This window comes from Hyperolius riggenbachi, chromosome 3, assembly GCF_040937935.1.
Source record: "Hyperolius riggenbachi isolate aHypRig1 chromosome 3, aHypRig1.pri, whole genome shotgun sequence".
Lineage (NCBI taxonomy): Eukaryota > Metazoa > Chordata > Amphibia > Anura > Hyperoliidae > Hyperolius > Hyperolius riggenbachi.
Window position 1 is genome coordinate 72452003 of NC_090648.1, and position 25575 is coordinate 72477577.

General features: G+C 46.0%; 33 non-coding genes across 33 annotated transcripts; all 33 read right to left on the minus strand.

Moving 5' to 3' along the window:
* Positions 1–475: 475 nt before the first annotated feature.
* Positions 476–548, minus strand: TRNAK-UUU (transfer RNA lysine (anticodon UUU)). The gene has a single exon. It is a non-coding gene; the product is annotated as a tRNA-Lys (tRNA).
* Positions 549–851: 303 nt separating this feature from the next.
* TRNAK-UUU (transfer RNA lysine (anticodon UUU)) lies at positions 852–924 on the minus strand. The gene has a single exon. It is a non-coding gene; the product is annotated as a tRNA-Lys (tRNA).
* A 672-nt stretch (positions 925–1596) lies between these two features.
* On the minus strand, positions 1597–1737 carry LOC137564670 (U4 spliceosomal RNA). The gene has a single exon (XR_011030756.1). It is a non-coding gene; the product is annotated as a U4 spliceosomal RNA (small nuclear RNA).
* Positions 1738–2741: 1004 nt separating this feature from the next.
* TRNAK-UUU (transfer RNA lysine (anticodon UUU)) lies at positions 2742–2814 on the minus strand. Its single transcript has one exon. It is a non-coding gene; the product is annotated as a tRNA-Lys (tRNA).
* Positions 2815–3117: 303 nt separating this feature from the next.
* Positions 3118–3190, minus strand: TRNAK-UUU (transfer RNA lysine (anticodon UUU)). The gene has a single exon. It is a non-coding gene; the product is annotated as a tRNA-Lys (tRNA).
* A 672-nt stretch (positions 3191–3862) lies between these two features.
* Positions 3863–4003, minus strand: LOC137564692 (U4 spliceosomal RNA). The gene has a single exon (XR_011030776.1). It is a non-coding gene; the product is annotated as a U4 spliceosomal RNA (small nuclear RNA).
* A 1004-nt stretch (positions 4004–5007) lies between these two features.
* TRNAK-UUU (transfer RNA lysine (anticodon UUU)) lies at positions 5008–5080 on the minus strand. Its single transcript has one exon. It is a non-coding gene; the product is annotated as a tRNA-Lys (tRNA).
* A 303-nt stretch (positions 5081–5383) lies between these two features.
* On the minus strand, positions 5384–5456 carry TRNAK-UUU (transfer RNA lysine (anticodon UUU)). Its single transcript has one exon. It is a non-coding gene; the product is annotated as a tRNA-Lys (tRNA).
* A 672-nt stretch (positions 5457–6128) lies between these two features.
* LOC137564643 (U4 spliceosomal RNA) lies at positions 6129–6269 on the minus strand. Its single transcript, XR_011030732.1, has one exon. It is a non-coding gene; the product is annotated as a U4 spliceosomal RNA (small nuclear RNA).
* Positions 6270–7273: 1004 nt separating this feature from the next.
* On the minus strand, positions 7274–7346 carry TRNAK-UUU (transfer RNA lysine (anticodon UUU)). The gene has a single exon. It is a non-coding gene; the product is annotated as a tRNA-Lys (tRNA).
* A 303-nt stretch (positions 7347–7649) lies between these two features.
* TRNAK-UUU (transfer RNA lysine (anticodon UUU)) lies at positions 7650–7722 on the minus strand. Its single transcript has one exon. It is a non-coding gene; the product is annotated as a tRNA-Lys (tRNA).
* A 672-nt stretch (positions 7723–8394) lies between these two features.
* LOC137564521 (U4 spliceosomal RNA) lies at positions 8395–8535 on the minus strand. Its single transcript, XR_011030626.1, has one exon. It is a non-coding gene; the product is annotated as a U4 spliceosomal RNA (small nuclear RNA).
* Positions 8536–9539: 1004 nt separating this feature from the next.
* TRNAK-UUU (transfer RNA lysine (anticodon UUU)) lies at positions 9540–9612 on the minus strand. Its single transcript has one exon. It is a non-coding gene; the product is annotated as a tRNA-Lys (tRNA).
* Positions 9613–9915: 303 nt separating this feature from the next.
* TRNAK-UUU (transfer RNA lysine (anticodon UUU)) lies at positions 9916–9988 on the minus strand. The gene has a single exon. It is a non-coding gene; the product is annotated as a tRNA-Lys (tRNA).
* A 672-nt stretch (positions 9989–10660) lies between these two features.
* On the minus strand, positions 10661–10801 carry LOC137564693 (U4 spliceosomal RNA). The gene has a single exon (XR_011030777.1). It is a non-coding gene; the product is annotated as a U4 spliceosomal RNA (small nuclear RNA).
* Positions 10802–11805: 1004 nt separating this feature from the next.
* On the minus strand, positions 11806–11878 carry TRNAK-UUU (transfer RNA lysine (anticodon UUU)). The gene has a single exon. It is a non-coding gene; the product is annotated as a tRNA-Lys (tRNA).
* A 303-nt stretch (positions 11879–12181) lies between these two features.
* On the minus strand, positions 12182–12254 carry TRNAK-UUU (transfer RNA lysine (anticodon UUU)). The gene has a single exon. It is a non-coding gene; the product is annotated as a tRNA-Lys (tRNA).
* Positions 12255–12926: 672 nt separating this feature from the next.
* Positions 12927–13067, minus strand: LOC137564694 (U4 spliceosomal RNA). The gene has a single exon (XR_011030778.1). It is a non-coding gene; the product is annotated as a U4 spliceosomal RNA (small nuclear RNA).
* A 1004-nt stretch (positions 13068–14071) lies between these two features.
* TRNAK-UUU (transfer RNA lysine (anticodon UUU)) lies at positions 14072–14144 on the minus strand. The gene has a single exon. It is a non-coding gene; the product is annotated as a tRNA-Lys (tRNA).
* A 303-nt stretch (positions 14145–14447) lies between these two features.
* TRNAK-UUU (transfer RNA lysine (anticodon UUU)) lies at positions 14448–14520 on the minus strand. Its single transcript has one exon. It is a non-coding gene; the product is annotated as a tRNA-Lys (tRNA).
* Positions 14521–15192: 672 nt separating this feature from the next.
* LOC137564842 (U4 spliceosomal RNA) lies at positions 15193–15333 on the minus strand. Its single transcript, XR_011030907.1, has one exon. It is a non-coding gene; the product is annotated as a U4 spliceosomal RNA (small nuclear RNA).
* A 1004-nt stretch (positions 15334–16337) lies between these two features.
* TRNAK-UUU (transfer RNA lysine (anticodon UUU)) lies at positions 16338–16410 on the minus strand. Its single transcript has one exon. It is a non-coding gene; the product is annotated as a tRNA-Lys (tRNA).
* Positions 16411–16713: 303 nt separating this feature from the next.
* On the minus strand, positions 16714–16786 carry TRNAK-UUU (transfer RNA lysine (anticodon UUU)). Its single transcript has one exon. It is a non-coding gene; the product is annotated as a tRNA-Lys (tRNA).
* A 672-nt stretch (positions 16787–17458) lies between these two features.
* Positions 17459–17599, minus strand: LOC137564644 (U4 spliceosomal RNA). Its single transcript, XR_011030733.1, has one exon. It is a non-coding gene; the product is annotated as a U4 spliceosomal RNA (small nuclear RNA).
* A 1004-nt stretch (positions 17600–18603) lies between these two features.
* On the minus strand, positions 18604–18676 carry TRNAK-UUU (transfer RNA lysine (anticodon UUU)). Its single transcript has one exon. It is a non-coding gene; the product is annotated as a tRNA-Lys (tRNA).
* A 303-nt stretch (positions 18677–18979) lies between these two features.
* TRNAK-UUU (transfer RNA lysine (anticodon UUU)) lies at positions 18980–19052 on the minus strand. Its single transcript has one exon. It is a non-coding gene; the product is annotated as a tRNA-Lys (tRNA).
* Positions 19053–19724: 672 nt separating this feature from the next.
* LOC137564724 (U4 spliceosomal RNA) lies at positions 19725–19865 on the minus strand. Its single transcript, XR_011030804.1, has one exon. It is a non-coding gene; the product is annotated as a U4 spliceosomal RNA (small nuclear RNA).
* Positions 19866–20869: 1004 nt separating this feature from the next.
* On the minus strand, positions 20870–20942 carry TRNAK-UUU (transfer RNA lysine (anticodon UUU)). The gene has a single exon. It is a non-coding gene; the product is annotated as a tRNA-Lys (tRNA).
* Positions 20943–21245: 303 nt separating this feature from the next.
* On the minus strand, positions 21246–21318 carry TRNAE-UUC (transfer RNA glutamic acid (anticodon UUC)). Its single transcript has one exon. It is a non-coding gene; the product is annotated as a tRNA-Glu (tRNA).
* Positions 21319–21990: 672 nt separating this feature from the next.
* Positions 21991–22131, minus strand: LOC137564522 (U4 spliceosomal RNA). Its single transcript, XR_011030627.1, has one exon. It is a non-coding gene; the product is annotated as a U4 spliceosomal RNA (small nuclear RNA).
* Positions 22132–23135: 1004 nt separating this feature from the next.
* On the minus strand, positions 23136–23208 carry TRNAK-UUU (transfer RNA lysine (anticodon UUU)). Its single transcript has one exon. It is a non-coding gene; the product is annotated as a tRNA-Lys (tRNA).
* A 303-nt stretch (positions 23209–23511) lies between these two features.
* TRNAK-UUU (transfer RNA lysine (anticodon UUU)) lies at positions 23512–23584 on the minus strand. Its single transcript has one exon. It is a non-coding gene; the product is annotated as a tRNA-Lys (tRNA).
* Positions 23585–24578: 994 nt separating this feature from the next.
* Positions 24579–24719, minus strand: LOC137564728 (U4 spliceosomal RNA). The gene has a single exon (XR_011030807.1). It is a non-coding gene; the product is annotated as a U4 spliceosomal RNA (small nuclear RNA).
* Positions 24720–25575: the final 856 nt, after the last annotated feature.

Below are 25575 nucleotides of genomic sequence, written 5' to 3' on the forward strand. Positions count from 1 at the left end.
CAGGCTGGAGAAGGGATCCGGCGAATTACTCTAATGCTGGGAATACACGACGACATTTTTCAGTCGATTACTATCCGATCTTATTTCCGATCGACTTTCCGATTCTTATCTTTTCTGATCAATTTCCATTCATTTCTATGAGAAAAAGGATCGATAATAAGATCGGACATGTTGGAAATTATCTATGGAACCATCTATCTGCTGAAAAAACTTATGGTGTATTCCCAGCATAATGTTGACGGTTTGATGCCTCTTTTATGCATGGAATAATCCATGTTTAATATCACAGCAGAAAAAGTTGAAGAGAAATAGATTCAAGACGCAGGGAGGCTGTGAGAGTTCGGGGGATGCACAGAAAGCGGCTGATGTTTCGGTTATGGCTTACTGCAAGCAAAGCACGCAAGAGGCAGCAGTTGCAGAGGGAACTCAGGTAGCGGAAGTGATGGCCAATGAGCATGGGGTAAAGGAAAGGCATCGCCTGAACAGGGACTTGAACCCTGGACCCTCAGATTAAAAGTCTGATGCTCTACCAACTGAGCTATCCAGGCCCTGGAAGGTGAGCTTCACCAGCAGCTCAAAAGTCAGTTATTCCAAGCAGGATGGACGGAAGGTCTAGTACATGCCCTGAGCTGGCTATAGCCTGCGACCTCTACATTTTCTAGGTCAGATCTCTGAAAGAATAAAACTGTACTTGATTTGGAAGGTGGCATTAGAAAGGTAGCCACCAATCAGCGAAGGCATGGAAAGCGGCCGACATCGGTGTTTTGGCCTGGTGCAAGCGGAGCACGCAAGAGGCTGCAGTTGAGGAAGATAGGGAGAGGACACGAAGCATAACGAAAGGCAGAGAGCATCGCCTGAACAGGGACTTGAACCCTGGACCCTCAGATTAAAAGTCTGATGCTCTACCGACTGAGCTATCCAGGCTCTGAAAAGGTGCGATCACCAGCAGCTCAAAGTTTAGCTACAGTATTTCCAGGCTGGGCGCAAGTTAAGGTCTAGTGCAAGTCATGAGCAGTCTATAGCACCTAGATAGCCGGGAAACAGCAGAATGCGCTGTTGTTTCCTTCAACCATCAGGTTCTTCACCTTGGCTGATTGTTGACACTTTTAAAACAATGGTACACCAGCCAGAAGAAGCTATAGGCCGGCGAAACCTAAATGTCAGCGGTGCTCTGTTTCTGAGCACCCCAACAACGCTTGCAGAAAGAGCTAGCGAGAGGCCACGGGATCGTATCTAGCGCAAATAAATGGAGCTTGTGACCTCCAAATTTTTCAGGCCAGACCTCTGAGAAACAACACTGTTCTCTCTCTTAGGAATGTGGCATTAGAAAAGTAGCAACCTGCAGATGAAAAGTGGACTTTTGTCATTTTAGTCATCCTGCTGGTGTTTATAAATTTGCCAGAGAGTAAGACACTGGACCTCACCCTCATGAAAGAACGCTGACAAGTGAGCATTTTGTGGCCAAGACTGATTTGGAGATCAGAGGTGCTATGAAATGTTGTTATTGTGCCAGCCACGGTACTACCACACGAGCATTGCTCAGTCATCATGCACCTTGAAGATAATCCTTTCTCTGTTGGTAAACACCTTAGTCAGTCTCCGAAGAGACTGTCAAAAATTGCCGACGCTGACTATATTTCAAGTCATCATGGCGGGGTATTGGGAAAAGTTTTCAATTAGCAATAATCACGCCTCGGTTGAACCTCATTGGCTATGATACTGCCACTGCGCAAAGTTAGCCAAGCTAATGCCAGCAAATATCCCCTCTTTCTTGGATAAAGGAATCACCTTAAGGAGAGACAAACGCAGTTTACAGTGTTCCGCTGAGGATCATGGGATGCCATATGCTAATTAGACAGCCACTAAACAAGCATTGTTAATAAGCGGCTAAAGAGTCTTAGCATTTGAAAAGGCGGCAAAGAGGGCAAAACAAAGCCTGCCAGGGATGCCAGCATAGTGTTTTGTGGAGCAGGCTGCCAAGTGGGCCAGTCCCGCACTTGTAAAATACATGAAAAATACAATTTGAAAAATGGAGTAATGAGTCTACGTCACTGCCATGTGTGCTGATAATTGGGCCTGTGATGATTGTGCCTGGAAGTACTGGTAAGCTGCGCTGGCTAGAGGTGCTTGGGAGTGAGCCAAAGTCTTGGTGGTTGCAGGTTACTGGAGGAGAGAGATGGTACGTGAGCTGTTAATTTTCTGATGCTCATGGTAAGCATGAAGCTCCTTCCATTGCTGCTTTGAGGGTAGATGTGCAGGCTGGAGAAGGGATCCGGCGAATTACTCTAATGCTGGGAATACACGACGACATTTTTAAGTCGATTGCTATCCGATCTTATTTCCGATCGACTTTCCGATTCTTATCTTTTCTGATCAATTTCCATTCATTTCTATGAGAAATCGATGAGAAAAAGGATCGATAATAAGATCGGACATGTTGGAAATTATCTATGGAACCATCTATCTGCTGAAAAAACTTATGGTGTATTCCCAGCATAATGTTGACGGTTTGATGCCTCTTTTATGCATGGAATAATCCATGTTTAATATCACAGCAGAAAAAGTTGAAGAGAAATAGATTCAAGACGCGGGGAGGCTGTGAGAGTTCGGGGGATGCACAGAAAGCGGCTGATGTTTCGGTTATGGCTTACTGCAAGCAAAGCACGCAAGAGGCAGCAGTTGCAGAGGGAACTCAGGTAGCGGAAGTGATGGCCAATGAGCATGGGGTAAAGGAAAGGCATCGCCTGAACAGGGACTTGAACCCTGGACCCTCAGATTAAAAGTCTGATGCTCTACCGACTGAGCTATCCAGGCCCTGGAAGTTGAGCTTCACCAGCAGCTCAAAAGTCAGTTATTCCAAGCAGGATGGACGGAAGGTCTAGTACATGCCCTGAGCTGGCTATAGCCTGCGACCTCTACATTTTCTAGGTCAGATCTCTGAAAGAATAAAACTGTACTTGATTTGGAAGGGTGCATTAGAAAGGTAGCCACCAATCAGCGAAGGCATGGAAAGCTGCCGACATCGGTGTTTTGGCCTGGTGCAAGCGGAGCACGCAAGAGGCTGCAGTTGAGGAAGATAGGGAGAGGACACGAAGCATAACGAAAGGCAGAGAGCATCGCCTGAACAGGGACTTGAACCCTGGACCCTCAGATTAAAAGTCTGATGCTCTACCGACTGAGCTATCCAGGCTCTGAAAAGGTGCGATCACCAGCAGCTCAAAGTTTAGCTACAGTATTTCCAGGCTGAGCGCAAGTTAAGGTCTAGTGCAAGTCATGAGCAGTCTATAGCACCGAGATAGCCGGGAAACAGCAGAATGCGCTGTTGTTTCCTTCAACCATCAGGTTCTTCACCTTGGCTGATTGTTGACACTTTTAAAACAATGGTACACCAGCCAGAAGAAGCTATAGGCCGGCGAAACCTAAATGTCAGCGGTGCTCTGTTTCTGAGCACCCCAACAACGCTTGCAGAAAGAGCTAGCGAGAGGCCACGGGATCGTATCTAGCGCAAATAAATGGAGCTTGTGACCTCCAAATTTTTCAGGCCAGACCTCTGAGAAACAACACTGTTCTCTCTCTTAGGAATGTGGCATTAGAAAAGTAGCAACCTGCAGATGAAAAGTGGACTTTTGTCATTTTAGTCATCCTGCTGGTGTTTATAAATTTGCCAGAGAGTAAGACACTGGACCTCACCCTCATGAAAGAACGCTGACAAGTGAGCATTTTGTGGCCAAGACTGATTTGGAGATAAGAGGTGCTACGAAATGTTGTTATTGTGCCAGCCACGGTTCTACCACACGAGCACTGCTCAGTCATCATGCACCTTGAAGATAATCCTTTCTCTGTTGGTAAACACCTTAGTCAGTCTCCGAAGAGACTGTCAAAAATTGCCGATGCTGACTATATTTCAAGTCATCATGGCGGGGTATTGGGAAAAGTTTTCAATTAGCAATAATCACACCTCGGTTGAACCTCATTGGCTATGATACTGCCACTGCGCAAAGTTAGCCAAGCTAATGCCAGCAAATATCCCCTCTTTCTTGGATAAAGGAATCACCTTAAGGAGAGACAAACGCAGTTTACAGTGTTCCGCTGAGGATCATGGGATGCCATATGCTAATTAGACAGCCACTAAACAAGCATTGTTAATAAGCGGCTAAAGAGTCTTAGCATTTGAAAAGGCGGCAAAGAGGGCAAAACAAAGCCTGCCAGGGATGCCAGCATAGTGTTTTGTGGAGCAGGCTGCCAAGTGGGCCAGTCCCGCACTTGTAAAATACATGAAAAATACAATTTGAAAAATGGAGTAATGAGTCTACGTCACTGCCATGTGTGCTGATAATTGGGCCTGTGATTATTGTGCCTGGAAGTACTGGTAAGCTGCGCTGGCTAGAGGTGCTTGGGAGTTGGCCAAAGTCTTGGTGGTTGCAGGTTACTGGAGGAGAGAGATGGTACGTGAGCTGTTAATTTTCTGATGCTCATGGTAAGCATGAAGCTCCTTCCATTGCTGCTTTGAGGGTAGATGTGCAGGCTGGAGAAGGGATCCGGCGAATTACTCTAATGCTGGGAATACACGACGACATTTTTCAGTCGATTACTATCCGATCTTATTTCCGATCGACTTTCCGATTCTTATCTTTTCTGATCAATTTCCATTCATTTCTATGAGAAATCGATGAGAAAAAGGATCGATAATAAGATCGGACATGTTGGAAATTATCTATGGAACCATCTATCTGCTGAAAAAACTTATGGTGTATTCCCAGCATAATGTTGACGGTTTGATGCCTCTTTTATGCATGGAATAATCCATGTTTAATATCACAGCAGAAAAAGTTGAAGAGAAATAGATTCAAGACGCAGGGAGGCTGTGAGAGTTCGGGGGATGCACAGAAAGCGGCTGATGTTTCGGTTATGGCTTACTGCAAGCAAAGCACGCAAGAGGCAGCAGTTGCAGAGGGAACTCAGGTAGCGGAAGTGATGGCCAATGAGCATGGGGTAAAGGAAAGGCATCGCCTGAACAGGGACTTGAACCCTGGACCCTCAGATTAAAAGTCTGATGCTCTACCGACTGAGCTATCCAGGCCCTGGAACGTGAGCTTCACCAGCAGCTCAAAAGTCAGTTATTCCAAGCAGGATGGACGGAAGGTCTAGTACATGCCCTGAGCTGGCTATAGCCTGCGACCTCTACATTTTCTAGGTCAGATCTCTGAAAGAATAAAACTGTACTTGATTTGGAAGGGTGCATTAGAAAGGTAGCCACCAATCAGCGAAGGCATGGAAAGCGGCCGACATCGGTGTTTTGGCCTGGTGCAAGCGGAGCACGCAAGAGGCTGCAGTTGAGGAAGATAGGGAGAGGACACGAAGCATAACGAAAGGCAGAGAGCATCGCCTGAACAGGGACTTGAACCCTGGACCCTCAGATTAAAAGTCTGATGCTCTACCGACTGAGCTATCCAGGCTCTGAAAAGGTGCGCTCACCAGCAGCTCAAAGTTTAGCTACAGTATTTCCAGGCTGAGCGCAAGTTAAGGTCTAGTGCAAGTCATGAGCAGTCTATAGCACCGAGATAGCCGGGAAACAGCAGAATGCGCTGTTGTTTCCTTCAACCATCAGGTTCTTCACCTTGGCTGATTGTTGACACTTTTAAAACAATGGTACACCAGCCAGAAGAAGCTATAGGCCGGCGAAACCTAAATGTCAGCGGTGCTCTGTTTCTGAGCACCCCAACAACGCTTGCAGAAAGAGCTAGCGAGAGGCCACGGGATCGTATCTAGCGCAAATAAATGGAGCTTGTGACCTCCAAATTTTTCAGGCCAGACCTCTGAGAAACAACACTGTTCTCTCTCTTAGGAATGTGGCATTAGAAAAGTAGCAACCTGCAGATGAAAAGTGGACTTTTGTCATTTTAGTCATCCTGCTGGTGTTTATAAATTTGCCAGAGAGTAAGACACTGGACCTCACCCTCATGAAAGAACGCTGACAAGTGAGCATTTTGTGGCCAAGACTGATTTGGAGATAAGAGGTGCTACGAAATGTTGTTATTGTGCCAGCCACGGTACTACCACACAAGCACTGCTCAGTTATCATGCACCTTGAAGATAATCCTTTCTCTGTTGGTAAACACCTTAGTCAGTCTCCGAAGAGACTGTCAAAAATTGCCGATGCTGACTATATTTCAAGTCATCATGGCGGGGTATTGGGAAAAGTTTTCAATTAGCAATAATCACGCCTCGGTTGAACCTCATTGGCTATGATACTGCCACTGCGCAAAGTTAGCCAAGCTAATGCCAGCAAATATCCCCTCTTTCTTGGATAAAGGAATCACTTTAAGGAGAGACAAACGCAGTTTACAGTGTTCCGCTGAGGATCATGGGATGCCATATGCTAATTAGACAGCCACTAAACAAGCATTGTTAATAAGCGGCTAAAGAGTCTTAGCATTAGAAAAGGCGGCAAATAGGGCAAAACAAAGCCTGCCAGGGATGCCAGCATAGTGTTTTGTGGAGCAGGCTGCCAAGTGGGCCAGTCCCGCACTTGTAAAATACATGAAAAATACAATTTGAAAAATGGAGTAATGAGTCTACGTCACTGCCATGTGTGCTGATAATTGGGCCTGTGATTATTGTGCCTGGAAGTACTGGTAAGCTGCGCTGGCTAGAGGTGCTTGGGAGTTGGCCAAAGTCTTGGTGGTTGCAGGTTACTGGAGGAGAGAGATGGTACGTGAGCTGTTAATTTTCTGATGCTCATGGTAAGCATGAAGCTCCTTCCATTGCTGCTTTGAGGGTAGATGTGCAGGCTGGAGAAGGGATCCGGCGAATTACTCTAATGCTGGGAATACACGACGACATTTTTCAGTCGATTACTATCCGATCTTATTTCCGATTGACTTTCCGATTCTTATCTTTTCTGATCAATTTCCATTCATTTCTATGAGAAATCGATGAGAAAAAGGATCGATAATAAGATCGGACATGTTGGAAATTATCTATGGAACCATCTATCTGCTGAAAAAACCTATGGTGTATTCCCAGCATAATGTTGACGGTTTGATGCCTCTTTTATGCATGGAATAATCCATGTTTAATATCACAGCAGAAAAAGTTGAAGAGAAATAGATTCAAGACGCAGGGAGGCTGTGAGAGTTCGGGGGATGCACAGAAAGCGGCTGATGTTTCGGTTATGGCTTACTGCAAGCAAAGCACGCAAGAGGCAGCAGTTGCAGAGGGAACTCAGGTAGCGGAAGTGATGGCCAATGAGCATGGGGTAAAGGAAAGGCATCGCCTGAACAGGTACTTGAACCCTGGACCCTCAGATTAAAAGTCTGATGCTCTACCGACTGAGCTATCCAGGCCCTGGAAGGTGAGCTTCACCAGCAGCTCAAAAGTCAGTTATTCCAAGCAGGATGGACGGAAGGTCTAGTACATGCCCTGAGCTGGCTATAGCCTGCGACCTCTACATTTTCTAGGTCAGATCTCTGAAAGAATAAAACTGTACTTGATTTGGAAGGTGGCATTAGAAAGGTAGCCACCAATCAGCGAAGGCATGGAAAGCGGCCGACATCGGTGTTTTGGCCTGGTGCAAGCGGAGCACGCAAGAGGCTGCAGTTGAGGAAGATAGGGAGAGGACACGAAGCATAACGAAAGGCAGAGAGCATCGCCTGAACAGGGACTTGAACCCTGGACCCTCAGATTAAAAGTCTGATGCTCTACCGACTGAGCTATCCAGGCTCTGAAAAGGTGCGATCACCAGCAGCTCAAAGTTTAGCTACAGTATTTCCAGGCTGGACGCAAGTTAAGGTCTAGTGCAAGTCATGAGCAGTCTATAGCACCTAGATAGCCGGGAAACAGCAGAATGCGCTGTTGTTTCCTTCAACCATCAGGTTCTTCACCTTGGCTGATTGTTGACACTTTTAAAACAATGGTACACCACCCAGAAGAAGCTATAGGCCGGCGAAACCTAAATGTCAGCGGTGCTCTGTTTCTGAGCACCCCAACAACGCTTGCAGAAAGAGCTAGCGAGAGGCCACGGGATCATATCTAGCGCAAATAAATGGAGCTTGTGACCTCCAAATTTTTCAGGCCAGACCTCTGAGAAACAACACTGTTCTCTCTCTTAGGAATGTGGCATTAGAAAAGTAGCAACCTGCAGATGAAAAGTGGACTTTTGTCATTTTAGTCATCCTGCTGGTGTTTATAAATTTGCCAGAGAGTAAGACACTGGACCTCACCCTCATGAAAGAACGCTGACAAGTGAGCATTTTGTGGCCAAGACTGATTTGGAGATAAGAGGTGCTACGAAATGTGGTTATTGTGCCAGCCACGGTACTTCCACATGCGCACTGCTCAGTCATCATGCACCTTGAAGATAATCCTTTCTCTGTTGGTAAACACCTTAGTCAGTCTCCAAAGAGACTGTCAAAAATTGCCGATGCTGACTATATTTCAAGTCATCATGGCGGGGTATTGGGAAAAGTTTTCAATTAGCAATAATCACGCCTCGGTTGAACCTCATTGGCTATGATACTGCCACTGCGCAAAGTTAGCCAAGCTAATGCCAGCAAATATCCCCTCTTTCTTGGATAAAGGAAACACCTTAAGGAGAGACAAACGCAGTTTACAGTGTTCCGCTGAGGATCATGGGATGCCATATGCTAATTAGACAGCCACTAAACAAGCATGTTAATAAGCGGCTAAAGAGTCTTAGCATTTGAAAAGGCGGCAAAGAGGGCAAAACAAAGCCTGCCAGGGTTGCCAGCATAGTGTTTTGTGGAGCAGGCTGCCAAGTGGGCCAGTCCCGCACTTGTAAAATACATGAAAAATACGATTTGAAAAATGGAGTAATGAGTCTACGTCACTGCCATGTGTGCTGATAATTGGGCCTGTGATTATTGTGCCTGGAAGTACTGGTAAGCTGCGCTGGCTAGAGGTGCTTGGGAGTTGGCCAAAGTCTTGGTGGTTGCAGGTTACTGGAGGAGAGAGATGGTACGTGAGCTGTTAATTTTCTGATGCTCATGGTAAGCATGAAGCTCCTTCCATTGCTGCTTTGAGGGTAGATGTGCAGGCTGGAGAAGGGATCCGGCGAATTACTCTAATGCTGGGAATACACGACGACATTTTTCAGTCGATTACTATCCGATCTTATTTCCGATCGACTTTTCCGATTCTTATCTTTTCTGATCAATTTCCATTCATTTCTATGAGAAATCGATGAGAAAAAGGATCGATAATAAGATCGGACATGTTGGAAATTATCTATGGAACCATCTATCTGCTGAAAAAACTTATGGTGTATTCCCAGCATAATGTTGACGGTTTGATGCCTCTTTTATGCATGGAATAATCCATGTTTAATATCACAGCAGAAAAAGTTGAAGAGAAATAGATTCAAGACGCAGGGAGGCTGTGAGAGTTCGGGGGATGCACAGAAAGCGGCTGATGTTTCGGTTATGGCTTACTGCAAGCAAAGCACGCAAGTGGCAGCAGTTGCAGAGGGAACTCAGGTAGCGGAAGTGATGGCCAATGAGCATGGGGTAAAGGAAAGGCATCGCCTGAACAGGGACTTGAACCCTGGACCCTCAGATTAAAAGTCTGATGCTCTACCCACTGAGCTATCCAGGCCCTGGAAGGTGAGCTTCACCAGCAGCTCAAAAGTCAGTTATTCCAAGCAGGATGGACGGAAGGTCTAGTACATGCCCTGAGCTGGCTATAGCCTGCGACCTCTACATTTTCTAGGTCAGATCTCTGAAAGAATAAAACTGTACTTGATTTGGAAGGTGGCATTAGAAAGGTAGCCACCAATCAGCGAAGGCATGGAAAGCGGCCGACATCGGTGTTTTGGCCTGGTGCAAGCGGAGCACGCAAGAGGCTGCAGTTGAGGAAGATAGGGAGAGGACACGAAGCATAACAAAAGGCAGAGAGCATCGCCTGAACAGGGACTTGAACCCTGGACCCTCAGATTAAAAGTCTGATGCTCTACCGACTGAGCTATCCAGGCTCTGAAAAGGTGCGATCACCAGCAGCTCAAAGTTTAGCTACAGTATTTCCAGGCTGGGCGCAAGTTAAGGTCTAGTGCAAGTCATGAGCAGTCTATAGCACCTAGATAGCCGGGAAACAGCAGAATGCGCTGTTGTTTCCTTCAACCATCAGGTTCTTCACCTTGGCTGATTGTTGACACTTTTAAAACAATGGTACACCAGCCAGAAGAAGCTATAGGCTGGCGAAACCTAAATGTCAGCGGTGCTCTGTTTCTGAGCACCCCAACAATGCTTGCAGAAAGAGCTAGCGAGAGGCCACGGGATCGTATCTAGCGCAAATAAATGGAGCTTGTGACCTCCAAATTTTTCAGGCCAGACCTCTGAGAAACAACACTGTTCTCTCTCTTAGGAATGTGGCATTAGAAAAGTAGCAACCTGCAGATGAAAAGTGGACTTTTGTCATTTTAGTCATCCTGCTGGTGTTTATAAATTTGCCAGAGAGTAAGACACTGGACCTCACCCTCATGAAAGAACGCTGACAAGTGAGCATTTTGCAGCCAAGACTGATTTGGAGATAAGAGGTGCTACGAAATATTGTTATTGTGCCAGCCACGGTACTACCACACGAGCACTGCTCAGTCATTATGCACCTTGAAGATAATCCTTTCTCTGTTGGTAAACACCTTAGTCAGTCTCCGAAGAGACTGTCAAAAATTGCCGATGCTGACTATATTTCAAGTCATCATGGCGGGGTATTGGGAAAAGTTTTCAATTAGCAATAATCACACCTCGGTTGAACCTCATTGGCTATGATACTGCCACTGCGCAAAGTTAGCCAAGCTAATGCCAGCAAATATCCCCTCTTTCTTGGATAAAGGAATCACCTTAAGGAGAGACAAACGCAGTTTACAGTGTTCCGCTGAGGGTCATGGGATGCCATATGCTAATTAGACAGCCACTAAACAAGCATTGTTAATAAGCGGCTAAAGAGTCTTAGCATTTGAAAAGGCGGCAAAGAGGGCAAAACAAAGCCTGCCAGGGATGCCAGCATAGTGTTTTGTGGAGCAGGCTGCCAAGTGGGCCAGTCCTGCACTTGTAAAATACATGAAAAATACAATTTGAAAAATGGAGTAATGAGTCTACGTCACTGCCATGTGTGCTGATAATTGGGCCTGTGATTATTGTGCCTGGAAGTACTGGTAAGCTGCGCTGGCTAGAGGTGCTTGGGAGTTGGCCAAAGTCTTGGTGGTTGCAGGTTACTGGAGGAGAGAGATGGTACGTGAGCTGTTAATTTTCTGATGCTCATGGTAAGCATGAAGCTCCTTCCATTGCTGCTTTGAGGGTAGATGTGCAGGCTGGAAAAGGGATCCGGCGAATTACTCTAATGCTGGGAATACACGACGACATTTTTCAGTCGATTACTATCCGATCTTATTTCCGATCGACTTTCCGATTCTTATCTTTTCTGATCAATTTCCATTCATTTCTATGAGAAATCGATGAGAAAAAGGATCGATAATAAGATCGGACATGTTGGAAATTATCTATGGAACCATCTATCTGCTGAAAAAACTTATGGTGTATTCCCAGCATAATGTTGACGGTTTGATGCCTCTTTTATGCATGGAATAATCCATGTTTAATATCACAGCAGAAATAGTTGAAGAGAAATAGATTCAAGACGCAGGGAGGCTGTGAGAGTTCGGGGGATGCACAGAAAGCGGCTGATGTTTCGGTTATGGCTTACTGCAAGCAAAGCACGCAAGAGGCAGCAGTTGCAGAGGGAACTCAGGTAGCGGAAGTGATGGCCAATGAGCATGGGGTAAAGGAAAGGCATCGCCTGAACAGGGACTTGAACCCAGGACCCTCAGATTAAAAGTCTGATGCTCTACCGACTGAGCTATCCAGGCCCTGGAAGGTGATCTTCACCAGCAGCTCAAAAGTCAGTTATTCCAAGCAGGATGGACGGAAGGTCTAGTACATGCCCTGAGCTGGCTATAGCCTGCGACCTCTACATTTTCTAGGTCAGATCTCTGAAAGAATAAAACTGTACTTGATTTGGAAGGTGGCATTAGAAAGGTAGCCACCAATCAGCGAAGGCATGGAAAACGGCCGACATCGGTGTTTTGGCCTGGTGCAAGCGGAGCACGCAAGAGGCTGCAGTTGAGGAAGATAGGGAGAGGACACGAAGCATAACGAAAGGCAGAGAGCATCGCCTGAACAGAGACTTGAACCCTGGACCCTCAGATTAAAAGTCTAATGCTCTACCGACTGAGCTATCCAGGCTCTTAAAAGGTGCGATCACCAGCAGCTCAAAGTTTAGCTACAGTATTTCCAGGCTGGGCACAAGTTAAGGTCTAGTGCAAGTCATGAGCAGTCTATAGCACCTAGATAGCCGGGAAACAGCAGAATGCGCTGTTGTTTCCTTCAACCATCAGGTTCTTCACCTTGGCTGATTGTTGACACTTTTAAAACAATGGTACACCAGCCAGAAGAAGCTATAGGCTGGCGAAACCTAAATGTCAGCGGTGCTCTGTTTCTGAGCACCCCAACAACGCTTGCAGAAAGAGCTAGCGAGAGGCCACGGGATCGTATCTAGCGCAAATAAATGGAGCTTGTGACCTCCAAATTTTTCAGGCCAGACCTCTGAGAAACAACACTGTTCTCTCTCTTAGGAATGTGGCATTAGAAAAGTAGCAACCTGCAGATGAAAAGTGGACTTTTGTCATTTTAGTCATCCTGCTGGTGTTTATAAATTTGCCAGAGAGTAAGACACTGGACCTCACCCTCATGAAAGAACGCTGACAAGTGAGCATTTTGTGGCCAAGACTGATTTGGAGATAAGAGGTGCTACGAAATGTTGTTATTGTGCCAGCCACGGTACTACCACACGAGCACTGCTCAGTCATCATGCACCTTGAAGATAATCCTTTCTCTGTTGGTAAACACCTTAGTCAGTCTCCGAAGAGACTGTCAAAAATTGCCGATGCTGACTATATTTCAAGTCATCATGGCGGGGTATTGGGAAAAGTTTTCAATTAGCAATAATCACACCTCGGTTGAACCTCATTGGCTATGATACTGCCACTGCGCAAAGTTAGCCAAGCTAATGCCAGCAAATATCCCCTCTTTCTTGGATAAAGGAATCACCTTAAGGAGAGACAAACGCAGTTTACAGTGTTCCGCTGAGGATCATGGGATGCCATATGCTAATTAGACAGCCACTAAACAAGCATTGTTAATAAGCGGCTAAAGAGTCTTAGCATTTGAAAAGGCGGCAAAGAGGGCAAAACAAAGCCTGCCAGGGATGCCAGCATAGTGTTTTGTGGAGCAGGCTGCCAAGTGGGCCAGTCCCGCACTTGTAAAATACATGAAAAATACAATTTGAAAAATGGAGTAATGAGTCTACGTCACTGCCATGTGTGCTGATAATTGGGCCTGTGATTATTGTGCCTGGAAGTACTGGTAAGCTGCGCTGGCTAGAGGTGCTTGGGAGTTGGCCAAAGTCTTGGTGGTTGCAGGTTACTGGAGGAGAGAGATGGTACGTGAGCTGTTAATTTTCTGATGCTCATGGTAAGCATGAAGCTCCTTCCATTGCTGCTTTGAGGGTAGATGTGCAGGCTGGAGAAGGGATCCGGCGAATTACTCTAATGCTGGGAATACACGACGACATTTTTCAGTCGATTACTATCCGATCTTATTTCCGATCGACTTTCCGATTCTTATCTTTTCTGATCAATTTCCATTCATTTCTATGAGAAATCGATGAGAAAAAGGATCGATAATAAGATCGGACATGTTGGAAATTATCTATGGAACCATCTATCTGCTGAAAAAACTTATGGTGTATTCCCAGCATAATGTTGACGGTTTGATGCCTCTTTTATGCATGGAATAATCCATGTTTAATATCACAGCAGAAAAAGTTGAAGAGAAATAGATTCAAGACGCAGGGAGGCTGTGAGAGTTCGGGGGATGCACAGAAAGCGGCTGATGTTTCGGTTATGGCTTACTGCAAGCAAAGCACGCAAGAGGCAGCAGTTGCAGAGGGAACTCAGGTAGCGGAAGTGATGGCCAATGAGCATGGGGTAAAGGAAAGGCATCGCCTGAACAGGGACTTGAACCCTGGACCCTCAGATTAAAAGTCTGATGCTCTAGCGACTGAGCTATCCAGGCCCTGGAAGGTGAGCTTCACCAGCAGCTCAAAAGTCAGTTATTCCAAGCAGGATGGACGGAAGGTCTAGTACATGCCCTGAGCTGGCTATAGCCTGCGACCTCTACATTTTCTAGGTCAGATCTCTGAAAGAATAAAACTGTACTTGATTTGGAAGGTGGCATTAGAAAGGTAGCCACCAATCAGCGAAGGCATGGAAAGCGGCCGACATCGGTGTTTTGGCCTGGTGCAAGCGGAGCACGCAAGAGGCTGCAGTTGAGGAAGATAGGGAGAGGACACGAAGCATAACGAAAGGCAGAGAGCATCGCCTGAACAGGGACTTGAACCCTGGACCCTCAGATTAAAAGTCTGATGCTCTACCGACTGAGCTATCCAGGCTCTGAAAAGGTGCGATCACCAGCAGCTCAAAGTTTAGCTACAGTATTTCCAGGCTGGGCGCAAGTTAAGGTCTAGTGCAAGTCATGAGCAGTCTATAGCACCTAGATAGCCGGGAAACAGCAGAATGCGCTGTTGTTTCCTTCAACCATCAGGTTCTTCACCTTGGCTGATTGTTGACACTTTTAAAACAATGGTACACCAGCCAGAAGAAGCTATAGGCCGGCGAAACCTAAATGTCAGCGGTGCTCTGTTTCTGAGCACCCCAACAACGCTTGCAGAAAGAGCTAGCGAGAGGCCACGGGATCGTATCTAGCGCAAATAAATGGAGCTTGTGACCTCCAAATATTTCAGGCCAGACCTCTGAGAAACAACACTGTTCTCTCTCTTAGGAATGTGGCATTAGAAAAGTAGCAACCTGCAGATAAAAATTGGACTTTTGTCATTTTAGTCATCCTGCTGGTGTTTATAAATTTGCCAGAGAGTAAGACACTGGACCTCACCCTCATGAAAGAACGCTGACAAGTGAGCATTTTGTGGCCAAGACTGATTTGGAGATAAGAGGTGCTACGAAATGTTGTTATTGTGCCAGCCACGGTACTACCACACGAGCACTGCTCAGTCATCATGCACCTTGAAGATAATCCTTTCTCTGTTGGTAAACACCTTAGTCAGTCTCCGAAGAGACTGTCAAAAATTGCCGATGCTGACTATATTTCAAGTCAACATGGCGGGGTATTGGGAAAAGTTTTCAATTAGCAATAATCACGCCTCGGTTGAACCTCATTGGCTATGATACTGCCACTGCGCAAAGTTAGCCAAGCTAATGCCAGCAAATATCCCCTCTTTCTTGGATAAAGGAATCACCTTAAGGAGAGACAAACGCAGTTTACAGTGTTCCGCTGAGGATCATGGGATGCCATATGCTAATTAGACAGCCACTAAACAAGCATTGTTAATAAGCGGCTAAAGAGTCTTAGCATTTGAAAAGGCGGCAAAGAGGGCAAAACAAAGCCTGCCAGGGATGCCAGCATAGTGTTTTGTGGAGCAGGCTGCCAAGTGGGCCAGTCCCGCACTTGTAAAATACATGAAAAATACAATTTGAAAAATGGAGTAATGAGTCTACGTCACTGCCATGTGTGCTGATAATTGGGCCTGTGATTATTGTGCCTGGAAGTACTGGTAAGCTGCGCTGGCTAGAGGTGCTTGGGAGTTGGCCAAAGTCTTGGTGGTTGCAGGTTACTGGAGGAGAGAGATGGTACGTGAGCTGTTAATTTTCTGATGCTCATGGTAAGCATGAAGCTCCTTCCATTGCTGCTTTGAGGGTAGATGTGCAGGCTGGAGAAGGGATCCGGCGAATTACTCTAATGCTGGGAATACACGACGACATTTTTCAGTCGATTACTATCCGATCTTATTTCCGATCGACTTTCCGATTCTTATCTTTTCTGATCAATTTCCATTCATTTCTATGAGAAATCGATGAGAAAAAGGATCGATAATAAGATCGGACATGTTGGAAATTATCTATGGAACCATCTATCTGCTGAAAAAACTTATGGTGTATTCCCAGCATAATGTTGACGGTTTGATGCCTCTTTTATGCATGGAATAATCCATGTTTAATATCACAGCAGAAAAAGTTGAAGAGAAATAGATTCAAGACGCAGGGAGGCTGTGAGAGTTCGGGGGATGCACAGAAAGCGGCTGATGTTTCGGTTATGGCTTACTGCAAGCAAAGCACGCAAGAGGCAGCAGTTGCAGAGGGAACTCAGGTAGCGGAAGTGATGGCCAATGAGCATGGGGTAAAGGAAAGGCATCGCCTGAACAGGGACTTGAACCCTGGACCCTCAGATTAAAAGTCTGATGCTCTACCGACTGAGCTATCCAGGCCCTGGAAGGTGAGCTTCACCAGCAGCTCAAAAGTCAGTTATTCCAAGCAGGATGGACGGAAGGTCTAGCACATGCCCTGAGCTGGCTATAGCCTGCGACCTCTACATTTTCTAGGTCAGATCTCTGAAAGAATAAAACTGTACTTGATTTGGAAGGTGGCATTAGAAAGGTAGCCACCAATCAGCGAAGGCATGGAAAGCGGCCGACATCGGTGTTTTGGCCTGGTGCAAGCGGAGCACGCAAGAGGCTGCAGTTGAGGAAGATAGGGAGAGGACACGAAGCATAACGAAAGGCAGAGAGCATCCCCTGAACAGGGACTTGAACCCTGGACCCTCAGATTAAAAGTCTGATGCTCTACCGACTGAGCTATCCAGGCTCTGAAAAAATGCGATCACCAGCAGCTCAAAGTTTAGCTACAGTATTTCCAGGCTGGGCGCAAGTTAAGGTCTAGTGCAAGTCATGAGCAGTCTATAGCACCTAGATAGCCGGGAAACAGCAGAATGCGCTGTTGTTTCCTTCAACCATCAGGTTCTTCACCTTGGCTGATTGTTGACACTTTTAAAACAATGGTACACCAGCCAGAAGAAGCTATAGGCCGGCGAAACCTAAATGTCAGCGGTGCTCTGTTTCTGAGCACCCCAACAACGCTTGCAGAAAGAGCTAGCGAGAGGCCACGGGATCGTATCTAGCGCAAATAAATGGAGCTTGTGACCTCCAAATTTTTCAGGCCAGACCTCTGAGAAACAACACTGTTCTCTCTCTTAGGAATGTGGCATTAGAAAAGTAGCAACCTGCAGATAAAAAGTGGACTTTTGTCATTTTAGTCATCCTGCTGGTGTTTATAAATTTGCCAGAGAGTAAGACACTGGACCTCACCCTCATGAAAGAACGCTGACAAGTGAGCATTTTGTGGCCAAGACTGATTTGGAGATAAGAGGTGCTACGAAATGTTGTTATTGTGCCAGCCACGGTACTACCACACGAGCACTGCTCAGTCATCATGCACCTTGAAGATAATCCTTTCTCTGTTGGTAAACACCTTAGTCAGTCTCCGAAGAGACTGTCAAAAATTGCCGATGCTGACTATATTTCAAGTCATCATGGCGGGGTATTGGGAAAAGTTTTCAATTAGCAATAATCACGCCTCGGTTGAACCTCATTGGCTATGATACTGCCACTGCGCAAAGTTAGCCAAGCTAATGCCAGCAAATATCTCCTCTTTCTTGGATAAAGGAATCACCTTAAGGAGAGACAAACGCAGTTTACAGTGTTCCGCTGAGGATCATGGGATGCCATATGCTAATTAGACAGCCACTAAACAAGCATTGTTAATAAGCGGCTAAAGAGTCTTCGCATTTGAAAAGGCGGCAAAGAGGGCAAAACAAAGCCTGCCAGGGATGCCAGCATAGTGTTTTGTGGAGCAGGCTGCCAAGTGGGCCAGTCCCGCACTTGTAAAATACATGAAAAATACAATTTGAAAAATGGAGTAATGAGTCTACGTCACTGCCATGTGTGCTGATAATTGGGCCTGTGATTATTGTGCCTGGAAGTACTGGTAAGCTGCGCTGGCTAGAGGTGCTTGGGAGTTGGCCAAAGTCTTGGTGGTTGCAGGTTACTGGAGGAGAGAGATGGTACGTGAGCTGTTAATTTTCTGATGCTCATGGTAAGCATGAAGCTCCTTCCATTGCTGCTTTGAGGGTAGATGTGCAGGCTGGAGAAGGGATCCGGCGAATTACTCTAATGCTGGGAATACACGACGACATTCTTCAGTCGATTACTATCCGATCTTATTTCCGATCGACTTTCCGATTCTTATCTTTTCTGATCAATTTCCATTCATTTCTATGAGAAATCGATGAGAAAAAGGATCGATAATAAGATCGGACATGTTGGAAATTATCTATGGAACCATCTATCTGCTGAAAAAACTTATGGTGTATTCCCAGCATAATGTTGACGGTTTGATGCCTCTTTTATGCATGGAATAATCCATGTTTAATATCACAGCAGAAAAAGTTGAAGAGAAATAGATTCAAGACGCAGGGAGGCTGTGAGAGTTCGGGGGATGCACAGAAAGCTGCTGATGTTTCGGTTATGGCTTACTGCAAGCAAAGCACGCAAGAGGCAGCAGTTGCAGAGGGAACTCAGGTAGCGGAAGTGATGGCCAATGAGCATGGGGTAAAGGAAAGGCATCGCCTGAACAGGGACTAGAACCCTGGACCCTCAGATTAAAAGTCTGATGCTCTACCGACTGAGCTATCCAGGCCCTGGAAGGTGAGCTTCACCAGCAGCTCAAAAGTCAGTTATTCCAAGCAGGATGGACGGAAGGTCTAGTACATGCCCTGAGCTGGCTATAGCCTGCGACCTCTACATTTTCTAGGTCAGATCTCTGAAAGAATAAAACTGTACTTGATTTGGAAGGTGGCATTAGAAAGGTAGCCACCAATCAGCGAAGGCATGGAAAGCGGCCGACATCGGTGTTTTGGCCTGGTGCAAGCGGAGCACGCAAGAGGCTGCAGTTGAGGAAGATAGGGAGAGGACACGAAGCATAACGAAAGGCAGAGAGCATCGCCTGAACAGGGACTTGAACCCTGGACCCTCAGATTAAAAGTCTGATGCTCTACCGACTGAGCTATCCAGGCTCTGAAAAGGAGCGATCACCAGCAGCTCAAAGTTTAGCTACAGTATTTCCAGGCTGGGCGCAAGTTAAGGTCTAGTGCAAGTCATGAGCAGTCTATAGCACCTAGATAGCCGGGAAACAGCAGAATGCGCTGTTGTTTCCTTCAACCATCAGGTTCTTCACCTTGGCTGATTGTTGACACTTTTAAAACAATGGTACACCAGCCAGAAGAAGCTATAGGCCGGCGAAACCTAAATGTCAGCGGTGCTCTGTTTCTGAGCACCCCAACAACGCTTGCAGAAAGAGCTAGCGAGAGGCCACGGGATCGTATCTAGCGCAAATAAATGGAGCTTGTGACCTCCAAATTTTTCAGGCCAGACCTCTGAGAAACAACACTGTTCTCTCTCTTAGGAATGTGGCATTAGAAAAGTAGCAACCTGCAGATGAAAAGTGGACTTTTGTCATTTTAGTCATCCTGCTGGTGTTTATAAATTTGCCAGAGAGTAAGACACTGGACCTCACCCTCATGAAAGAACGCTGACAAGTGAGCATTTTGTGGCCAAGACTGATTTGGAGATAAGAGGTGCTACGAAATGTTGTTATTGTGCCAGCCACGGTACTACCACACGAGCACTGCTCAGTCATCATGCACCTTGAAGATAATCCTTTCTCTGTTGGTAAACATCTTAGTCAGTCTCCGAAGAGACTGTCAAAAATTGCCGATGCTGACTATATTTCAAGTCATCATGGCGGGGTATTGGGAAAAGTTTTCAATTAACAATAATCACGCCTCGGTTGAACCTCATTGGCTATGATACTGCCACTGCGCAAAGTTAGCCAAGCTAATGCCAGCAAATATCCCCTCTTTCTTGGATAAAGGAATCACCTTAAGGAGAGACAAACGCAGTTTACAGTGTTCCGCTGAGGGTCATGGGATGCCATATGCTAATTAGACAGCCACTAAACAAGCATTGTTAATAAGCGGCTAAAGAGTCTTAGCATTTGAAAAGGCGGCAAAGAGGGCAAAACAAAGCCTGCCAGGGATGCCAGCATAGTGTTTTGTGGAGCAGGCTGCCAAGTGGGCCAGTCCCGCACTTGTAAAATACATGAAAAATACAATTTGAAAAATGGAGTAATGAGTCTACGTCACTGCCATGTGTGCTGATAATTGGGCCTGTGATTATTGTGCCTGGAAGTACTGGTAAGCTGCGCTGGCTAGAGGTGCTTGGGAGTTGGCCAAAGTCTTGGTGGTTGCAGGTTACTGGAGGAGAGAGATGGTACGTGAGCTGTTAATTTTCTGATGCTCATGGTAAGCATGAAGCTCCTTCCATTGCTGCTTTGAGGGTAGATGTGCAGGCTGGAGAAGGGATCCGGCGAATTACTCTAATGCTGGGAATACACGACAACATTTTTCAGTCGATTACTATCCGATCTTATTTCCGATCGACTTTCCGATTCTTATCTTTTCTGATCAATTTCCATTCATTTCTATGAGAAATCGATGAGAAAAAGGATCGATAATAAGATCGGACATGTTGGAAATTATCTATGGAACCATCTATCTGCTGAAAAAACTTATGGTGTATTCCCAGCATAATGTTGGCGGTTTGATGCCTCTTTTATGCATGGAATAATCCATGTTTAATATCACAGCAGAAAAAGTTGAAGAGAAATAGATTTAAGACGCAGGGAGGCTGTGAGAGTTCGGGGGATGCACAGAAAGCGGCTGATGTTTCGGTTATGGCTTACTGCAAGCAAAGCACGCAAGAGGCAGCAGTTGCAGAGGGAACTCAGGTAGCGAAAGTGATGGCCAATGAGCATGGGGTAAAGGAAAGGCATCGCCTGAACAAGGACTTGAACCCTGGACCCTCAGATTAAAAGTCTGATGCTCTACCAACTGAGCTATCCAGGCCCTGGAAGGTGAGCTTCACCAGCAGCTCAAAAGTCAGTTATTCCAAGCAGGATGGACGGAAGGTCTAGTACATGCCCTGAGCTGGCTATAGCCTGCGACCTCTACATTTTCTAGGTCAGATCTCTGAAAGAATAAAACTGTACTTGATTTGGAAGGTGGCATTAGAAAGATAGCCACCAATCAGCGAAGGCATGAAAAGCGGCTGACATCGGTGTTTTGGCCTGGTGCAAGCGGAGCACGCAAGAGGCTGCAGTTGAGGAAGATAGGGAGAGGACACGAAGCATAACGAAAGGCAGAGAGCATCGCCTGAACAGGGACTTGAACCCTGGACCCTCAGATTGAAAGTCTGATGCTCTACCGACTGAGCTATCCAGGCTCTGAAAAGGTGCGATCACCAGCAGCTCAAAGTTTAGCTACAGTATTTCCAGGCTGGGCTCAAGTTAAGGTCTAGTGCAAGTCATGAGCAGTCTATAGCACCTAGATAGCCGGGAAACAGCAGAATGCGCTGTTGTTTCCTTCAACCATCAGGTTCTTCACCTTGGCTGATTGTTGACACTTTTAAAACAATGGTACACCAGCCAGAAGAAGCTATAGGCCGGCGAAACCTAAATGTCAGCGGTGCTCTGTTTCTGAGCACCCCAACAACGCTTGCAGAAAGAGCTAGCGAGAGGCCACGGGATCGTATCTAGCACAAATAAATGGAGCTTGTGACCTCCAAATTTTTCAGGCCAGACCTCTGAGAAACAACACTGTTCTCTCTCTTAGGAATGTGGCATTAGAAAAGTAGCAACCTGCAGATGAAAAGTGGACTTTTGTCATTTTAGTCATCCTGCTGGTGTTTATAAATTTGCCAGAGAGTAAGACACTGGACCTCACCCTCATGAAAGAACGCTGACAAGTGAGCATTTTGTGGCCAAGACTGATTTGGAGATAAGAGGTGCTACGAAATGTTGTTATTGTGCCAGCCACGGTACTACCACACGAGCACTGCTCAGTCATCATGCACCTTGAAGATAATCCTTTCTCTGTTGGTAAACACCTTAGTCAGTCTCCAAAGAGACTGTCAAAAATTGCCGATGCTGACTATATTTCAAGTCATCATGGCGGGGTATTGGGAAAAGTTTTCAATTAGCAATAATCACGCCTCGGTTGAACCTCATTGGCTATGATACTGCCACTGCGCAAAGTTAGCCAAGCTAATGCCAGCAAATATCCCCTCTTTCTTGGATAAAGGAATCACCTTAAGGAGAGACAAACGCAGTTTACAGTGTTCCGCTGAGGATCATGGGATGCCATATGCTAATTAGACAGCCACTAAACAAGCATTGTTAATAAGCGGCTAAAGAGTCTTAGCATTTGAAAAGGCGGCAAAGAGGGCAAAACAAAGCCTGCCAGGGATGCCAGCATAGTGTTTTGTGGAGCAGGCTGCCAAGTGGGCCAGTCCCGCACTTGTAAAATACATGAAAAATACAATTTGAAAAATGGAGTAATGAGTCTACGTCACTGCCATGTGTGCTGATAATTGGGCCTGTGATTATTGTGCCTGGAAGTACTGGTAAGCTGCGCTGGCTAGAGGTGCTTGGGAGTTGGCCAAAGTCTTGGTGGTTGCAGGTTACTGGAGGAGAGAGATGGTACGTGAGCTGTTAATTTTCTGATGCTCATGGTAAGCATGAAGCTCCTTCCATTGCTGCTTTGAGGGTAGATGTGCAGGCTGGAGAAGGGATCCGGCGAATTACTCTAATGCTGGGAATACACGACGACATTTTTCAGTCGATTACTATCCGATCTTATTTCCGATCGACTTTCCGATTCTTATCTTTTCTGATCAATTTCCATTCATTTCTATGAGAAATCGATGAGAAAAAGGATCGATAATAAGATCGGACATGTTGGAAATTATCTATGGAACCATCTATCTGCTGAAAAAACTTATGGTGTATTCCCAGCATAATGTTGACGGTTTGATGCCTCTTTTATGCATGGAATAATCCATGTTTAATATCACAGCAGAAAAAGTTGAAGAGAAATAGATTCAAGACGCAGGGAGGCTGTGAGAGTTCGGGGGATGCACAGAAAGCGGCTGATGTTTCGGTTATGGCTTACTGCAAGCAAAGCACGCAAGAGGCAGCAGTTGCAGAGGGAACTCAGGTAGCGGAAGTGATGGCCAATGAGCATGGGGTAAAGGAAAGGCATCGCCTGAACAGGGACTTGAACCCTGGACCCTCAGATTAAAAGTCTGATGCTCTACCGACTGAGCTATCCAGGCCCTGGAAGGTGAGCTTCACCAGCAGCTCAAAAGTCAGTTATTCAAAGCAGGATGGACGGAAGGTCTAGTACATGCCCTGAGCTGGCTATAGCCTGCGACCTCTACATTTTCTAGGTCAGATCTCTGAAAGAATAAAACTGTACTTGATTTGGAAGGTGGCATTAGAAAGGTAGCCACCAATCAGCGAAGGCATGGAAAGCGGCCGACATCGGTGTTTTGGCCTGGTGCAAGCGGAGCACGCAAGACGCTGCAGTTGAGGAAGATAGGGAGAGGACACGAAGCATAACGAAAGGCAGAGAGCATTGCCTGAACAGGGACTTGAACCCTGGACCCTCAGATTAAAAGTCTGATGCTCTACCGACTGAGCTATCCAGGCTCTGAAAAGGTGCGATCACCAGCAGCTCAAAGTTTAGCTACAGTATTTCCAGGCTGGGCGCAAGTTAAGGTCTAGTGCAAGTCATGAGCAGTCTATAGCACCTAGATAGCCGGGAAACAGCAGAATGCGCTGTTGTTTCCTTCAACCATCAGGTTCTTCACCTTGGCTGATTGTTGACACTTTTAAAACAATGGTACACAGTGGCGTAGCTAAGGAGCTGTGGGCCCCGATGCAAGTGTTACATTGGGGCCCCCCAAGCACTCTATACATAACAATTGATACGGCGCACCAAAACCTGCCAATGGCAACTACAGTGTCAGAGGTACAAGAAGGGGATGGGGAACAGCTTGTTTATGATGATCACTATTCAAAGTATCTATAGAAGTGATTATTATGAGCACAGGACCAATAGAGAGCTAATACTGCAGTTGAGGGAGGGCCCTTCGGGGCCCCTTTGGCCCAAGGGCCCCGACGCGGTCGCTACCTCTGCAACCCCTATTGCTACGCCCCTGATGGTACACCAGCCAGAAGAAGCTATAGGCCGGCGAAACCTAAATGTCAGCGGTGCTCTGTTTCTGAGCACCCCAACAACGCTTGCAGAAAGAGCTAGCGAGAGGCCACGGGATCGTATCTAGCGCAAATAAATGGAGCTTGTGACCTCCAAATTTTTCAGGCCAGACCTCTGAGAAACAACACTGTTCTCTCTCTTAGGAATGTGGCATTAGAAAAGTAGCAACCTGCAGATGAAAAGTGGACTTTTGTCATTTTAGTCATCCTGCTGGTGTTTATAAATTTGCCAGAGAGTAAGACACTGGACCTCACCCTCATGAAAGAACGCTGACAAGTGAGCATTTTGTGGCCAAGACTGATTTGGAGATAAGAGGTGCTACGAAATGTTGTTATTGTGCCAGCCACGGTACTACCACACGAGCACTGCTCAGTCATCATGCACCTTGAAGAAAATACTTTCTCTGTTGGTAAACATCTTAGTCAGTCTCCGAAGAGACTTTCAAAAATTGCTGATGCTAACTATATTTCAAGTCATCATGGCGGGGTATTGGGAAAAGTTTTCAATTAGCAATAATCACGCCTCGGTTGAACCTCATTGGCTATGATACTGCCACTGCGCAAAGTTAGCCAAGCTAATGCCAGCAAATATCCCCTCTTTCTTGGATAAAGGAATCACCTTAAGGAGAGACAAACGCAGTTTACAGTGTTCCGCTGAGGATCATGGGATGCCATATGCTAATTAGACAGCCACTAAACAAGCATTGTTAATAAGCGGCTAAAGAGTCTTAGCATTTGAAAAGGCGGCAAAGAGGGCAAAACAAAGCCTGCCAGGGATGCCAGCATAGTGTTTTGTGGAGCAGGCTGCCAAGTGGGCCAGTCCCGCACTTGTAAAATACATGAAAAATACAATTTGAAAAATGGAGTAATGAGTCTACGTCACTGCCATGTGTGCTGATAATTGGGCCTGTGATTATTGTGCCTGGAAGTACTGGTAAGCTGCGCTGGCTAGAGGTGCTTGGGAGTGAGCCAAAGTCTTGGTGGTTGCAGGTTACTGGAGGAGAGAGATGGTACGTGAGCTGTTAATTTTCTGATGCTCATGGTAAGCATGAAGCTCCTTCCATTGCTGCTTTGAGGGTAGATGTGCAGGCTGGAGAAGGGATCCGGCGAATTACTCTAATGCTGGGAATACACGACGACATTTTTAAGTCGATTGCTATCCGATCTTATTTCCGATCGACTTTCCGATTCTTATCTTTTCTGATCAATTTCCATTCATTTCTATGAGAAATCGATGAGAAAAAGGATCGATAATAAGATCGGACATGTTGGAAATTATCTATGGAACCATCTATCTGCTGAAAAAACTTATGGTGTATTCCCAGCATAATGTTGACGGTTTGATGCCTCTTTTATGCATGGAATAATCCATGTTTAATATCACAGCAGAAAAAGTTGAAGAGAAATAGATTCAAGACGCGGGG